We start from the raw sequence: 18,763 nt of genomic DNA, 5'->3' as shown, positions 1-18,763 counted from the left end.
GAAAGAGTGGGGGGGGGAGAAATCATTAGCAGATCAATAATTTCAGTTACAATTTACTGTGACTCTTAAGAATCACAGACTACCAATTCACTTTATTTGATTTATTACAAAGTCAAAAATAACTGGACATACAGGCACCTGAAAGTGAGGGTGTAGAAATATATTGAAACTAATACAAAGCCAAATCTATGGATGAAGTTAAGGCAGTGCACCATGCACAAAATTATTAGTTTGAGAATCGGGATAAAGAAGATGACGGAGCAGACATCCAGATTCCTCTTCATCAGAACTTTGTGGGCTTAAAGCATTAATCTGTCTCTACACTAGCGCTAAAGTGACATCCCTACACAACATTTCCCAAGGCAAGAATAGTTAAGGTGTCAGCGTGTGAAGCCTTCCTAAGAAGTCTCCTCACATTAGTTGGGTCAAGCAGCATGAATCTACTAAGGCGCAGTTTGTTCTAAGATGCTCTCTTTCCCTTGGCAAGACAGAAGTTCCCGGACACTTTCCCCAATCACGATACATCAATACCACATGTAACATCCCAGGGTCCCTTGAGAATCACATCATCCAGTCAGGCAACCTCCTCATAGGTAACTTTCCAGTGGGCAGTGATGCTCCAAAGCTTGGCAAGATGACCTTGATTCCCAGGCTCACTCCGGTGAGAAAATGCAACAGTTCTCCACCATCAGTATCAACGCTCAATGTATCCTCTTCTCCCTAAGCCTAATTCCTAAAACAAAGACACAATTCTAACTTACAAGGATGATTCTTCCACCTGCAACAGAAATGTGAGAAAGAACAAATCTCACAAGCACATCAAGTTCAGTGATAGTGAGGCTGAAAATGCAGGCACATCGGGTAAGGCAAGACAGGGAAACTTCTTTTTTAGGAGAAGTGCAAAGAATCCGCAAAGGCAACAGTACGCGACCCAAAAGTGGGGATCTGGGAAAAAAAAACACAGAAGCAAAAGAGCAGGGCAAAGAAGACGACAGGATGAAATTGAAATCAGGAGACAAGAGGAACTAATAAAGGGCACAGTCAGAGGACTGGAAGTGATAAATCTGTCCACCAGAACGCTCACTAGTGATATGATTTATTTGCTGGAAGAAGGTTTAAGCTATAGCCCCACGGAACAGGCGATGTGTGTAAGCTCAAAATTGATTTATTTAAGTTTGTGAGAGGTCTGAAATTGAAGAAATTCTTTAGCGGTAATCCTATCATTAAAGAAGGCAATAAAAATATCCCGACTGTTAAGATGTCAGATGTTTTAAGCATACAGGATGTGTTTGATACACAACTGCTTTTATCAATCACAGACTTAGAACAAGCACCAAATAATTTTGAGAGACTCTTGGAGGAGTTAAATGTGAATACAGGCCGCACCATAGCTAGTGGTTTGAAGAGCAAATCCAAATGACCGACTGTCCTCCCGGTCGGAAATTCAATTGATACATTATACAAGATGGTGTTACATGACATTGATACATTTAGTGACAGGAGGGACAGTAAGAAACCGAGTTTCCATGACAATCTTTTGAAAGGGGAACGAGCAGCCTTAAAAGCACTGACTACAGACAATGGAACCATGATCAGAGAGGCAGACAAAGGGGAAAATGTGGTAATGGACAGGGAAGATTACAATTTAGAGATTCTGACACAGTGAGTGACAAAGCATGCTATGAAAAATTTGCAACCAATCCAATAGGACAATTGACAACTAAAATCAACAACCATCTAAGAGAATGGTATGCAATGGGATTACTTGATGATGACAAACATATGTACTTGAAAAGCTGTAGACCCACGTTCCCATGTCTATATACTTTACCTAAGGTCCACAAACACCTACCTTTTCCACCTGGGAGACCTATAGTCTCAGACACAGAGGGTCCCACAGAAAGGCTTGCCGAATATGTGGATATGTTCCTCAGACTCTTTGTCCAGAACCTCCATTCGTACATAAGGAACACCAAGCATATCTTGAGCAGCTTGGCCGATTTGACATGGGATCAGAGCATGATTTTGGCAACTCTGGATGTTGTGTCCTTGTACACGAGCATTAAACCAGACCTGGGACTGAGGGCCATACAATGCTACCTTCATAAGAGACCAGCCACACAGTGGCAGCAGATCAACATGCTCGTGACTATGATGGAATTGATTTTGTACAATAATGTGTTTATATTCTAGAAACAATGGTACAGGCAAAAACAGGGAGTAGCAATGGGTTCAAAATGTTCCCCTTCCTTCGCTAACCTGTTCATGGGCAGCCTAGAGGATGAATATATATGGGCTCGCAAGGGGGCCCATGCAACGACTCGATCATATATTGGGATTGTTACATAGACAAATCCCTTTTTCTGTGGGCAGGTACCCAGGAGAAACTACAACAGTTTTGTGCCTACCTAAACACAAACTCCCTTGGTATCAAATTTACCAAACCAACTGCATGCACACCCTCCACATCAGATACAAGCTATCCCTTATGGGGAATTCATGAGAGCCATGAGAAACTGTAGCAATGAGGAAGAGTTTCAATTTTGTCTGACAGGGATGAAGACTAGATTTGTGATATGGGGTTATGAGCCACGAATAATTGGGAGAGCAGAGAGTAGAATGATATGTTATGTTATGTTAATTTATTTTTATAATGCGCACTGTTACCCAAAAAGGGTTTCCCAGTGCAGAGCTAGAAGGAGACTCTCATGAGAAAACATAACGGAATAAAAAATGTTATTGATTAAATAACCAAGTTTTTAGTTGTTTACGAAAGTTTAAATACACAGATTCCTTTCGCATCGAAAGAGGGAAAGAGTTCCACAATCGTGGGCCAAGATAGGAGAAGGAGCGGCCGCCCATTCTTGCCAATCTGATTCTGGGAATCTCGAAGACTTCCTGAGTGGACGAGCGCAATGCACGGGCGGGTTGGTAAAGGGGTACCAGATTTTGTAGATATTTAGGTGCAGTGCTATTCTTGATTTTAAACATATAGCTCAGGGCCTTGAACTTTGTTCGATTTTCCACCCTGAGCCAATGCAGATATCTCATGGTATTAGAGATGGAAGACATTCTAGGAGTACTGCAAAGAAGTCTCGCTGCAGAGTTCTGTACCATCTGAAGCTTGCGCATCATATCCTTGTTGATACCCAAAAAAAGAATGTTTCCGTAATCCAGTCATGAAGTTACCAGTGCCTGGACTACAGTCTTTTGGGTACCAGTAGGGAGCAAACAGATGATTTTTCTTAACCATCAGAGAATAGTAAAACAAGTGGCTGCAGTTTTTACTGCATGTTGTCTCATTGACAACTTATCATCTATGATGAAGCCAAGATTGCGAACCTGAGAAGAGGGCGCAGGTAGAGGTCCCATTTCAACAGGCCAATCTTGCGAGCCACAGAGATCTGTGTTTTTTTCCCAGAATGAGGACCTCAGTTTTTTCTCCGTTGAGCTTGAGCAAATTCAATTGCATCCAAGATGCAATATTGCGCAGGCCCGCTTGCAGGATAGACGGTCCAGAACTCTTTTCAGCCGATAAGGAAAAGATGACCTGAGTGTCATCGGCATAGGAAAAAAGCAACATCCCCGCTTCTTCCGCACTCACTGCCAGAAGTTGTACGTAGATATTGAAAAGAAGTGGGCTTAAAACTGAACCTTGTGGTACCCCATAGGATGAGGGATAATTCTTAGAGGAAGCCCTAGAAGAAAATACTTGAAAAGTGCAGTTGCCTAAAAAAGAAGACAACCAGCCAAGTGCCAATCCCGAGATACCTAGGGATCGTAAAGACTTAATTAATACGGTGTGGGAAACCGTATCAAATGCGGCACTTAGGTCAAGCAATATCAATGCCACTGTATTACCTGCATCCAAACGTTGACGCAGCATTTCCGTTACGCCGAGAAGGGTTGTCTACGTTGAGAACCCTGCTCTAAAACCAGACTGAGAAGGGTGTAAAAATTTCGATGTTTCAACAATCAGAGACAGCTGGGTGTTTACGTGTTTTTCCAGAACTTTAGAGAATACTGGAAGAAGAGAGATAGGCCTAAAATTGGTAGGCTGGGAAGGATCTACATTAGCCTTTTTTAACAAGGGAAGGACCATTGCATGTTTCCAAATTGATGGCATCAATGCCTCGCCAAGTGAGGCATTAAGTAATTCCATAACAAGGTTCAAAGATGGCTGTTCAAGTTGCAGAAGCACAGAAGCCGGTAGAGGGTCAGAAGGATAGCCCGATTTAATACTGGCTAGAACATTTTTAAAAGAACTTATATTAAGAGGCGCCCATTTTTCTAGATTTATATAAGGAACATCCTCAACAATAGCCTGAATAGGGGACGCAGGCTTAGTTCCCTCTAGCGTCAGGAAAATTTGTTCCACTTTATTTATAAAGAAGTTAGCGAGAGTGTTGCATTGCAATTCATCCAAAATAGGAGAGCAAGGTTGCGTATCCGAGCCTGCTAGATTCTTAACCATAGAGAACAAAGTACGAGGGCAATGCTGTGCACACAAAATAGAAGAGGCAACATACTCTGCTCGAGCAGTTTTGCATAGAGTTTGGTATCTTTTTAATGCAATTTTATAAGTACATTTAGATGCAGGGGAGTAGTTCTTCCTCCACTGTCTTTCCATAACCTTGCACTTACTTTTTTTACATTTTCAATGGCTCAGTAAACCAGGTAGTAGGGGATCGGTGTTTTTTTATTTTTTTAATAGAAGGTGGAAGACAGGCGTTAACTGCCTCTGTAATCCAATTATAAATATTTTCCACGGAGGAGAGTGATATAGAATCAAAATAAGGGACGCTATTAGACAATATTAAATTCAATTTTTCAATGTCCAGTTTTCCCCAGTTCCTAAATTGGCCAAGTGTGCCTATTGGTGGTATATTCAGGATTATTAAAGTTGTAAATTCAAATGAAACAGCAAAATTATCTGACCAACATAAGGGGAGTGCAGGAGGGCAATTAATGTATGATACGTTTGAAAAAATGGGGTCCAGTAAATGCCCGGCTGTATGAGTGGGGCCATTATTACAGAGAAGTAGATTCATTGCAGAAAAATCTGCAATCGGTGTCCTACTTGCAATACATTCATCATTTTCCAGATGAAGATTTAAATCACCCAAAACTGAGAAATTAGCAATTTTAAGTAAGAAAGGAGCTATCAAATCAGGGAGTAAAGACACACAGGGACCAGCTGGGCCCGGGGGTCGATAAATTAATACCCCAGAAAAAGTGAACTGGGCTGTAAGAGTGAGTTTGAAGAGCGCAGCTGCACAATCAACCAGAGGGAAATCCTCAAATTTACAGGAATAACTTTTTAAAACAATTATTGCTATTCCTCCTCCTTTCCTAATAGTTCTATCTTTTCTAACTATAGCATAATTATCTGGTAGAGCAATAGCCACATCCGGCCCTGATCTTTCATTTAGCCAGGTTTCTGTAAAAAATATTGCATCCGGCTTTTCACAGCTCAGCAAATCAAATATATCCTCCTTATGTTTAGGGAGGGAACGGCAATTAATATTCCAAAAATTATAGCTTTTTATTTTGCTTGAGGCATGACCAGCTTTTTGCTGGAAGTTGGGACAATCATTAGTAGAACTACTGTAACTCCTCTGCTCCAAAGTACTAAAACACTACTTGCAACACACACATGAAGTGTTCTCCTCTAAAGGACAAAGTATGTTGCAATCAGTACCTATCTTACCACGCAATTCAAGCAGTTTTTCGGAGGAATAATGTATCCGATGCGTGTAGATTGAGGCCATTTGGGTATAATTCGTGGCCCCTGGTCCCGGTCGGTCTCGGACGGTCGCAGACGGTCTTGCCTTTGTCGCGCCTTCGTCGCAGCATTGGCGCGGCCGCTGTGCATGTCTGCTGTGCGACCGGACCATGGCTTTTAAATACAGGCAGTGAATGGGCGGCGTGCAGCGAGTGGAGGGGCTGACCTCCGTCAGCGCGTGGCAACTCCAAAATGGCCGCCAGGGACGATTCGCGTCCCGAATAAAAATAAAGTGCAAGCAGGGTACACCCACCCCAGAAATACAGTACACACCGAGAAATTAGCAGCAGAGTAAGTAATTCATGAAGTAAAAAGTATTTTTAAAAAGATTTCTCCAAGGTTAAAATTGAATAAAAAGCGTCTCCTAAAAACTTATTAGCAGCAAGTAACCTCAATTCCCCCAACCAATTCTATTATTTTCTCGTTTCCCAGCACTTTCAGGAATAATTCAAAAGTTTAGTAGAGCTCCATTCAAGCGCAGCGCGACCAGCCCAAGCCCCTTAAATACAGGCAGAGAACGGGCGGCGTGTAGCGAGTGGAGCGCTAACCTCCGTCAGCCCGTGGCAACTCCAAAATGGCCGCCAGGGACGATTCGCGTCCCGAATAAAAAGAAAGTGCAAGCGGGGTACAACCACCCCAGAAATACAGTACACACCAAGAAATTAGCAGCAGAGTAAGTAATTAATGAAGTAAAAAGTATTTTTAAAAGGATTTCTCAAAGGTTAAAATTGAATAAACAGCGTCTCCTAAAAACTTATTAGCAGCAAGTAACCTCAATTCCCCCAACCAATTCTATTATTTTCTCGTTTCCCAGCACTTTCAGGAATAATTCAAAAGTTTAGTAGAGTTCCTCTCAAGCGCAGCGCGACCAGCCCAAGCCCCTTAAATACAGGCAGAGAACGGACGGCGTGCAGCGAGTGGAGCGCTGACCTCCGTCAGCGCATGGCAACTCCAAAATGGCCGCCAGGGACGATTCGCATCCCGAATAAAAATAAAGTGCAAGCGGGGTACACCCACCCCAGAAATACAGTACACACCAGGAAATTAGCAGCAGAGTAAGTAATTCATGAAGTAAAAAGTATTTTTTAAAAGATTTCTCCACGGTTAAAATTGAATAAAAAGCGTCTCCTAAAAACTTATTAGGAGCAAGTAACCTCAATCCCCCAACCAATTCTATTATTTTCTCGTTTTCCAGCACTTTCAGGAATAATTCAAAAGTTTAGTAGAGCTCCTTTCAAGCGCAGCGCGACCAGCCCAAGCCCCTTAAATACAGGCAGAGAACGGGCGGTGTGCAGCGAGTGGAGCGCTGACCTCCATCAGCGCGTGGTAACTCCAAAATGGCCGCCAGGGACGATTTGTGTCCCGAATAAAAATAAAGTGCAAGCAGGGTACACCCACCCCAGAAATACAGTACACACCAAGAAATTAGCAGCAGAGTAAGTAATTCATGAAGTAAAAAGTATTTTTAAAAAGATTTCTCCAAGGTTAAAATTGAATAAAAAGCGTCTCCTAAAAACGTATTAGCAGCAAGTAGCCTCAATTGCCCCAACTAATTCTATTATTTTCTCGTTTCCCAGCACTTGAAGGAATAATTCAAAAGTTTAGGAGAGCTCCTTTCAAGAATCGAGAATCAAGAAGATACGAAGACAGGATACACTGAGAGACAACGACCATAAGCGGCAGGTGAAAAAACCAGTGAGACTTATAACTAACTATAACGACTTGACCAGAACCCTACTGAAAATAAGCACTGGAATATACTTAAAGCAGATAAATCGCTAGGTGAGTTCATCTCCTCCAGACCACAGATTACGTACAGGAGGGGTAAGACTCTCAGAACTAGACTGAGCCCTAGTGTTCCATAAATTCAGGGGGACTACACTTGGCTCACCAAACAAGCTGTAGGTTTTCACAAATGAATGTGAATACAAGCAATAACATGTGGGAAACCCCATCAGAACCCCAAAGGAGAGAATTAGAGAACATGCGAGGGCACTCAAGCAACAGGAGGAAAGATACTTGATGGCGGTCAATGCCATTGACTGCCCGGCTCAGCGGTCCCACAAACATTTTGCTTTCTATGGGATTGACATAGTGGAACAGAGCCCCGGAGGAGGCAACAGAGAATTGAGACTTAGACACACTGAAGCAACATGGATTATGTGTCTAAAATGGTAGGACTAGTTCTGACCACTGACCAGGAAATGCAATATTTTCTGGGGGATTAATGAAGCGGATTCACAGCCTGAACCAAGGTAATATACAATCCTATATTCCCTATAGGGATCATTCTGTCCAGTTATATGGTGCATTCCTAAATATTGAAGTATGTAGAGACAGCAAAGGGAAACCAAATCGTTATAAAGTGATGTGTAATAATTGAAGATGTATACGTATGTTTGGAGATGGGGTTGTTGTTTTATATGCCTTATATCACGCTAATAAGAGGCTATGCTCAGAACATTTAACTGATGAATGTATGTATGGAGTTTGGAAAGGTGCTGATATTTGACTGTAAACCTCTCCACATATGATCATGTGTGTTAATATGCTCAGGACACATGGGAATGGGTTTCACAGTACTTCTCATTCCTTTGAATTGATTACCAATACTTTACTCTATTCTACCATGGATGTTGTCACGGCAAAATAGTGTGCCCTCGTACGAAGTGACACAAACAACTTAATACAGGTCAGGGTATTTTGTCACTGAGCTATCGTAATATGTTGTGTTTATTCACAGTGCTTTCCATTACTTGAAAATTGTTGTCTAATACTTTACTGTGTTCACCATGGATGATGTCACAACACAATGAGGTGCTCTCTTACCCGAATTACATAATACATATCAGGGGGTGTGTTTTCCCTGAGCCATCGTAATATGATGTGTGCATGCGGGGTGGCTCATTGATATCTAGGCATAATCCACTAGTGTGATTACTTACTCGTAGTTTTTTCATTATTATGAGCATGAAAGCGGTACAAAAGTTGATATCCATTTTTTCAGTCTGTAGGTGACCAGTTGTGAAGGGATTACCGTTATGGTCATGTATATTACTATTTTGTTTTAAACCACATTACTAAATCTACAAGCCGCTAGACATTTAAGAGATTTCTGTTAATTTTATCGAACAAGTCACTATTGACGCTGCTATGAGAGTTCTCGCTCTAGTTTTTCAGGACCCCGGGTCTTTATAATGACTTCCGGGTTGCGTTTCTGACCGCTTCTGGTAAAGAACGCGTACCCGATGCCAGATTTCGGACGACAATGCACTCGCTACAGGTATGTGTACGCGTAAACCAGTAAATAATAACTTTAACAATATTCCTGATCCCTCAAGTCAGTTTATATGCTTAGACATTTCTGTTATGCCCACAGATTTCGTGCTTACTGTGACTTACCACGCATTGGTAGTTTTTGGCAAGCCGGAACATACAGGACAAACTTTCGGTCCTTGATATGAAGCAAGGGGCCCTTGGGAAGGATGAGTAACTGATGGACATTCTTATGATATATGAGCTATATTTATTAATGTTAGCCATTATACCTTCCGGTATTAAAGATAACCACTGGAGATTATATTTTGAATTTCATTGGGAAAGAGGATTAAATGACCAGCATGGTCGGAATTGCAACCGGCAGAGAGGTGAGACACACCTTTGACCTAGAAACTTAGTTGGTGTATAGTTTGGACTGGTTCAATACATTTGGTGCGATGGTTAACATGATTATACTTACACCCTTATCTAGGCAATTGAATATAGAAAATACAGAACCAGACAGGTAGGATCCCAGCCCTGTAGTCTTTTATTTGAAGTGGACGATCCATAGGACATGCATGATTCAATGATATGTAGGCATGTTATAGAGGTGACGTCCACAAGGGTTGCATGATATAGTGGACACTAAGTCATATTACAGAGAATCTGATCAGGTGTTCTTGAATTGGGACACAAAATAAACTCTGAGAGATCACACTCACTTTTGTTTTTACACCACACACTTCACGCCTTACCCTTTTTTAATGTAATGTATAATGGAACATTCATCGTCATCATGACTATACTAGCACACAGGCAACTATCATGTATAATAGCTCTCTACCTTGCCATGTTTTTAACAGTCACATACAATATGTATTATGAATTGGCTAAGGGTTTCCACATATGGTGTTACATATGCTCACCATTATTGTATCTGTGTTGAATGATATATATGTTTATACAGACCCTGTTATATCATTTCCAGCCCTGAAGAAGTCGAGGGGTAATTCCCATATGACGAAACACATCTTGGCTGAGTGTTGATGAACAAAAGACAAAGGAAAGACCAAAAGAGATATTACTTGCTTTCGTACTGGTGTCCAACTCTATGATGAACTTTCATTGAACATTAGAGCGTGTGCATAGGATGATTAATTACGTGATGGGCCCTGGGGTCCAGCATTTTTGGGGGTTCTAGAGTGTTTTCCCTCACCTTTTGCAGTGCATAGATTATAGAAAACTGCATACTGACGCTAACTTTGCAGGCGTCAATTTTCCTAGTCAATAACACCTCTGTAGCACCAGTACCCAAGGATGATTCTTCCACCTGCAACAGAAAAGTGAGAAAGAATACATCTAAAATGCGCATTAATTTCAGCTAATAATTCTAATGCAAGAGCTTCCAGGGAAAGTGCACTGAAGCCTACAGAATTCGACCAACACAAGAAAATGGCACACCGGCATTATGGAATTACATATAAAATGAACACTCCTTACGGAGCACTTCTAAATTAACATGTTACATAAGCACATCAAATACGTGAATAATTGTCAGCAGCATACACAAATTCTACACGTTAATATTTTCAGCTAATCACATCTAGTTTCAACATCAATATCTTCATGTTAACATTGAAATATCCCTAATACACCAAAATTCATATTATTAAAGTTCACGTTCTGCAGCCCATTTTAATATAACAAATGAATATATGCAGGTAAGGACTTCTCATGATTATGAAGCACCCCTACAAATGAAAAAGTTAATTTTTTGCATTACTTCAGTCCCCGCTCTGATGACAAGTTTCATCACACTATTTGTTGAATGCAAAGCTTACCTCATTGTTCCCAATCTAGAGCTATTGGACCATAACTTCCCTTAGCCTTGTGAGCTAATTCTCCCATGGTCCATTTGAGAAAACTTCCTCCCTACTGTCAAGTTTAACTGTTAGTCTCCTATATCTATTTTCTACTTGATCTACAAACTTTTTTCTCTATCTCTGTTAATGTACAAGTTAAGTTGTGTCAGTGTGCATAAGCTGTGTCTAGCATAATAGTAGGCACAAAATACCTTCCCATTCTCTCCTCCTGTTTATAATAATCATATTTGTTCAGATGTTTGTAAACTGGAACTTCTGAAAGCACCAAATCATAATTTGAGAAATAGTATTTCTATGACCTTTTCCATAAAACATGCTAGGAAGCAAACTGTGACTAATGCCATACATCAAGGGCAGGTGATAGTACCTAATACCCTCCTCAACCGAGGCAGGCAATTGCATACACACATAGCAATCTCTCACATCCATGGTATTCACATTCTCATACAGCAATTTCGCATAAGCATTCAATGTATAATCAGCTTTAGACAAGTCTACATATAGCAAGTGACTAGCTTGCTCTTTGAAAGAACTAACAGATCTAAGTGTACCCTCTTTTGTCTTAGAAGTGGTAGGTGTGGATGTCCCATGTACTCCCACTTACTTAACCTCTGCTTCGATTGAAATTATAGTGTACCCATTTTACCTTTGTGCCTACGGTTCGGATTTCAGACTCCATTTTCATACTGGTTTGGATTGCAGCTGTAAGAGGATTAACACAATGTCTCTTCCTCTTGCCTCTTCCTGTTTCGCAATGAGGTTCGTAAACAGTTTCTTGAAATCATAGAAACAGTTATCAGTCTTTTGAAAGACTTCCCTAGCCCTCTTTCTTCTTTTGTGGAACACTATCTATTTTTATTCTTCTTCCACGCAGGCCTAGGCTATATTCTTTAAGCAAAAGAATTTCTATTTGCAGTTCAAAGTTCAATTTACATCCCTTATGAGAGCAGAGCCAACTTCGTCAATGACTTACTGCAAAATTTCAATTCGAAATACTGCCGTCTCCTGAGACAATGGCCGATTTCTAAAGGTTGAAAATGTGAGATATTCAAAAATCAAACTCCGTAAACCACTTAGTGTTAGTGGATATGGTACAGTCAATGTCAGAACCCCATTCGCCTCTACTCCAGGAACTATCAACTCAATCTCAATTATCAGTATCTACGTCGAGGATCTCACTTTCCCCGGCATTTGTTGCATGATAAGTCCACTCCGAAGAGGTGTATCTCTGGCACAGCACTCTTGCCCTCCTCAATCTCCTCATTGCTCCCCTGTGATTGTTATGACTCACTTTGATCAGATCCAGATGATTCAGTTATGTGAGCAAGATTTCTCTTGGAAGCAAATCCCAAGCTTTGTCCTCTCTGTCTCACCGGCCATGATTCTCTTGCAACCTCTGTCTTCTTTTGCACCACACAGCCACTTTCCAAACTAGTCTCTTCAACTGAGTCAGTCTCTATACCGCACGCAGGATTAACGTCTCCATCAGAGTCTATACCTGGGCCTTGTGTAGCTTGACCCCACCTCAGCTTGACATGGTGGGCATCTAGCCTCTTCATGAACCCCCGCAGCTTGGCTTGTCCACTCCGGTGGTCTTGCAACCATGGCTAGAATTACTTCCGGGAAAGGAGCTGTTTCTTCTGAGGGCCCTGAGGCTCTGCGGATGTGTGAGGCATGTATCCAGTTAAGCCAACCTCAGCACTTCACAGCAGTGCTCATCACTAAGATCACCTGTTAGGGACCACACCACAGTGAATCAAGACAGTTCTTCCTTACAAGCTTACAGACCAGGGCCCAATCTCTCGGGCCCAGGTCATTGCAGAGGTCCTTCGAGGTTGATGCAGTTGCTGCTTCAACCTGGTGAGACTCAGAACTAACCACATCAGCCAATCCCTTTCAGTAATCAAGAACCAAATCATTGGTGATGTTAATTAACGCTGTGGATGGGACTGTAGGGAAGCGCATCACTCTCCCATGAGCATTTTATGAGGGATATCCCAGTCCTCCTGTCTGGAATGCTGTGCAAACGTATCAAAACCAAAGGCAATGCATCAGGCCAGTTCAGAGATGTTAAGGCACACATCTTTGCTATTCTCATCTTTAAAGTCCCATTAATCAATTCCAACATTCCTGACGATTCTCTCCTGTAGCTAAAGTGTAGTCTCTGATCAATGTTTAAGGCAGTGCACAACAGCTTCATGGTCTCACTATGGAAGTGAGCCCACTATTCAACTCCAATGTATTTGGAAACCCAAAGCGCGGGATAAGCTCCCTTAACAATAACTTTGCTACTGTGAGGCTATCACACCTTCTAGTTGGATAAGCTTCCACTCACCTGTGAAAAGATGCAGACAACAACCAGAATGTACCTCAAACTAATGCACACAGGCATCTCGACAAAGTCCAACTGAATTTGGTTGAAGGGACCCCCAACCTTCCTATGTGACTCAAAGCAACCACAGTTTTCTTTCAAGCATTCTTCTGTTGACACGTGACACATCGATGGCACACTGCGTCCGCAGTCACATGGAATCTCTGGTTAAACCCAGTTTGCCCAAAGAATCTCACCATTTAATCTCTTCCTATGTGAACCACATCATGAAACTGTCTCGGCATACGACTCAGCAAGCAATCTGGCAACACTGCTTTACCATCAGTTTAAACCCAAATGTCATCTTCCCTCTTTTCACATCCTGCTTTGATCCAACCAGCCTGTTCCTTATCTGCGCTTCTCTCTGCCGACGCCTGACCTCATCCCAGGTATCTGCAATGGCTAGCATCATGTTGAGCTCGGTTCTTTCTGTGCTCTCGCTCGAATATTCCCCATTAAAAATACATGCATGGGTTACACAAAAGCTGGCAACTTTGTCCGCTTATCGGTTACCCACAGTCACAAAGTCTTCTCCTTTCCCATGTACAGGGCACTTTACGACAGCCACTGCTTTTGGTCGCTACAAGGTTTCCAACAGTTGTCTTACATACTCCTTGTTTCTTGTGGGAGATCCTGATAACATTAAGAATCCCCTCTGTGACCATACCTGTCCAAAGTCATGAACTACCCCGAAACTGTACTGGCTATCGGTATAGACGGTGACTCAGATTTGGTGAGAAGCAAGGCGATAATCTCAGCTACTTGTGTGGAGTATACTCCCTGTAACCAAGCAGCTTGCACCACTCCAGAAATCGTACAAATAGCAAAAACTGCTCTTAGGTAAACCTCATTTTCCCTTGAACATGAGCCATCAACAAAAAGGATTTGGTCAGAGTCAGGCAGTGGTTCATCAACAATATCGGGTCTTGGTTTGGTGCAAAGTTCAGTTACATCCAGACAGTCATGGTCCTCACAATCTTCCCCATCAGCATTTAGAATAGGCAACAAGGTATCAGGATTTAACACAGAACATTGTTTCAGGATAACATTTTCAGCTGCCAACGAGATCTGCTCATACCTTGTTCGCTTATTATTCATGAAATGCTGTGTTTTGGTTCTTGTCTTCAGAAGCTCAACTGAATGTGGAACATATACAGTAAGTGGATGACCCATCAAAATACTTTCACATCTTTTAATGCTGACACCTGTTGCAGCAATGGATCTGAGACATACGGGCCACGCTAAAGCTACAGGATCTAATATAGCGAAGAAGTAGGCCACTGGTCTACAGATACCCCCATATGCCTGTGTGCGTACATATAGAGCACAACCCTCCCTCTCGCAGCAAAATAGCAAAAACACTTTGTTGTAATCAGGCATTCCCAAAGCTGGAGCACGACAAAGGCACTCTCTCAACTCTAAGAAGACAAACAAGCAATCGTTATCCCAGGGTACCGGATCACTCACATCCTTGTGTGTCAGCTTCTGTAAGGGCTTCGCCTTCAAGGAGAAATTCGAGATCCATTGTCAGCAGTAGCCAACCATTCCCAAAAACATCTTGACTTCCTTTTGTGTGGTAGGCACATTCATTTTCATGATCACTTCAATGCAGTCTGGTGACACCTTTCTCTTGCCTTTCTCAATGGGATGACCCAAGTACTGAACTTCTGTTAAGCTGTACTGATCCAGCGATAAACCAGCCTCAGATACTCTAATTCCTCATACTTACCTTGGGCCCATAAACACACATTCGCACACAGGCAAGTTAAATCTGCTGGGGTCAATATTTATATTTTTCTGGTCAATGGACCATTACTTGAACTATTTTTTATTTATTTTTCAGAATGACAACAAAATATCGTTTGAGCTCCAGTTTCATGATAATGGCTGCGAATAATTGCCTTGTACAGAGGCTGTCTAGCATATGATGTGCAGTATCTTGGCAAAATTTACAGTGTGCTCAAACAAAACTACATTTGTACAGTATGCCACCTCACAGATCACTTCAACACCTGAATCTGCGCACCGATCAGCACTTAATGCGAGAAACAAGTTTGTTTGTAACATCACAAAGTTTGTGTCGAAGTCCATTGTATGGGCAGCCCTGGATTAACCAATACCTGCTGGTTCCAGGCCGGCTTCCATCCGAGCATCTGGTGTAGACTGTGTTGTTGCCGTATATTGTTTGAAAGGGTCTAAAATGGCATGGGGGCAGAATGTGCTGGGTAATGTGGAGGCATATAAATCGTAGTTCAAGTTACAATATGCCATACTATTCAGCCAGTCTTTACTCGTCAGTGCCACCCTCCTCCCCCATTTCAGCGCTATTTCCCTTTTCGCCAACAGTAGCCCAACTGCGACGAATTTTTGAACAGCCTTTGGTATATTTTTCACGTATCCCAGAAGGGCCTCTTCCGGAGTTGAGGGTAGGACTAAGCTCGTCATTGTCCCAAGTATTTGATGCATATCGGACCAGTATGTGCTGATTTTGCTGCAGGTCCATGTAAGGTGTGCAAAGTATGCTTGCGGTGATTTGCATTTTAGGCAGCAGTGGGATCTGTCGGGGTCTGGTTTATGGGACATCGCAGGGGTAATGTAAATACGGATCTATATAGTTTGGAAATCAAATGTTCCCCAGTGTCGCTGTCTAGAACTATGGTTAAGGGGGGGGGTCGGGTCCGACCGGGTAACCAGGAAGCTTGTCCTTTACTGCAGCACCAAGTCGAGTAAGTATAAGCTTGTCCATAAACAACGCCCCCGTAAATTTGTCTCCGTCAGAGACTGAGAAAACGTGTCCGTCTATGTAGAGGTCCCCGATGGAGGCCATATCGAACCTTGAAAGAGACCGCTGCACTATTCCGTCTGCCGTGATGGGAATCAACCGTGGATTTGGGAGTGGTAGGCTCGGGGAGTATAGTGGCAGAGATCCCAACATCCGGACCAGTTTTAGCCAAGCCCAACTTGTAGTGGAGACCGTCTGAATGTCGTGTGGGTCACGCGGGTGGCCCAGGGGTAAGACTGTACATAACGTGTCCGGATGGACTAGATCTGCCTCAGGGCGTAAATAGGGGATTCTGACGTCCAGGTGGAACCAAGCATGAGCGTAGCTGCATTGAGTGACCAGATAATACATGTGAAAATTAGGAACGCCAAAACCTCCCTTGTGATACGGGAGTGTCATGATCTCCCAGCAGACTCTGGGGCATTTGCCCCCCATGTCAGCCTAATAAGGTGGGTGAGTATAGAGTTAAATAAACAATTCTGTAACAGAATGGAAATATTATTGAATAAATAAAAAAATTTGGGCAGGACAATCATTTTTATCATTGCGATGAGCCCCGCAATTGAAAGTGGTAATCTAATCCACCGTCCACTTGCTTTTTCAGTGTATGTATCTCTATACCATAGTTTGATAATATTTAATTGATCTGCAAATGTATGTTTATACCCAAATATCCAACAGAGTCCGAGCACCAAGTCAGTGGGTATTCGCACTCCCATCGGATCGTACCCGCAGTAAGGGGAACGATTATAGACTTATTCTAATTGACACCGAGGCCAGGAAAGCCGCCAAATCTGATGATCTCCCGGATGAAAGGATCTAAGTTTTCTTGGAGATTCTGGACGTATAATATAATATCGTCCGCATATAAAGAAGCCAGTAGTGGCCCTGTGTTAAATTGGAGCCCCCTATGAAGGTGTCGCTCCTGGAAGTGCCAGATGAGAGGGTCCATTGCTAGAATGAAGAGCAGTGGGGACAGGGGGTAGCCTTGTCTAGTGCCGCGGGATAGGACGAAGGACCAGAAAAGCGTGCCATTAAAGCGCAATCTGGCAGTCGGGGCTGAGTATAGCAGCATCGTCAGGTTGATGAACTCAAAGGGCATGCCCAACCTGTGCATGACCATCCATAGAAAAGGCCATTCAAGAGAATCGAACGCCTTTTTAGCATCTAGTAATACTGCTGCGGCTGGAGTGGCTGGGTTAATCCTATGTATTACCACAAAAAGCATACAAAGGTTTAGTGAAGTGGATCTACGTGGGAGAAATCCCAATTGAACAGGGTATATGAGTTTTTTCTATCAGTAAAGCAAGGCATGTCAAAATTGTTTTCGCTAATATTTTATAGTTTAAGTTCAAGAGGGATAACGGTCTGTACGATCCACACAGCAAGGGATCCTTTCCAGGTTTGGGTAGTAAAACTATTACTGCTTCTCGCAGGGTTGGCGGCAGCTGGTTTCTGTCTAATGATGTGTGATATACTTCTATAAGTTTTGGGGCTAGGATGTCTTTATATTGCTTATAAAAGTCCCCTGTGAAGCCATCAAGGCCTGGGGCAGACGAGCCGTTCAGTGCTTCTATTGTTGTAAATGAAACAGCGATATGATTAAGCATTCACTGAAGACATGTGCTCTTCATGTCTAAGTTACGTTTTCTGCTTTATATTGACTAATGTTCGGACTCCATTTTGCTTAGCCATCCGCCATTTTTTATGGCCATGAAACCACGTGCTTTGCACGAGAAGAGTCCTTACCTCTTCACTAGTCACTCCCGAGATCTGCTTAGCAACAGTCTATAAATAACCCCTTTGTGCGTTTGGTGCATGTCCAGAACTGACCACATCTGTCACTAATTAGGTTTTGCTCGAATTTGTTTTCGCGGGTCGCAAGAACTGTTAACTCCACCCATGTATTATTGATCATGTACTGAACATGTCCATATAAGGCCATAAACCTTGCTTCATGTTGTATCCGCCTACTTATGAGCCCCCCTATTGTGTATAAAAGGGGACCATGTGCACAAGTTCTTTGTGCTACTCTGTGCAATACTGTAGAGTGTTGCGTAGGTTGTAGGACCACCTTTGAAGGTTAATAAAGTTTGTCTTTGTATTTGCAGTTTCCGTGCCAATTTCCTTCTAGTACTTCGTACACAGAAGGGCGAACCCTCTGTACTTGCGGGCCTAGCTGGGGCCTGTACTCATCAATTGGCGCCCGTCACGTGGGGCTCATCGGCGATTCAGATACTCGAAGGACTGGTCGTGGCGAAGGAGGGGAACCTTGCCGGGCATGTGATCACTGCCAGCGGCGTCTTTAGTCCTGGCATCCCGAGGCTTTCTTCCTTCCCTTCCGAGCTGACCATCTGGGTGGCGCCGGTCCTCGACTGAGACCCCTTCTGTCGGTTTTGCCGTGTAATAGCCGTTTGGGCGAATTTGGAACTTGGCAGTTGGAATCTGGACGCTCTTGATTGGTAAGAACCGTTGTACGGTACTTGCTGCGAGCTTTTGAAGCCTGGGTTGGCAAGGCAGTTTTAGGATACGCTTGTCGTGGCTATTTGATTTGATTTGTGATGACCGGTCATATTTTGAAATAAGTAATGTGAAATATATTCGTTGCAACACATATAGGCAGGTAATCTGGAGATATTTCTCCGGGGTGGTTTGAATTTGAACGGCGCAACGTTTAAGTG

This window comes from Triturus cristatus, chromosome 6, assembly GCF_964204655.1.
Source record: "Triturus cristatus chromosome 6, aTriCri1.1, whole genome shotgun sequence".
Lineage (NCBI taxonomy): Eukaryota > Metazoa > Chordata > Amphibia > Caudata > Salamandridae > Triturus > Triturus cristatus.
The sequence above is the reverse complement of the archived record's forward strand: the minus strand, read 5'-3'. Positions refer to the sequence as shown.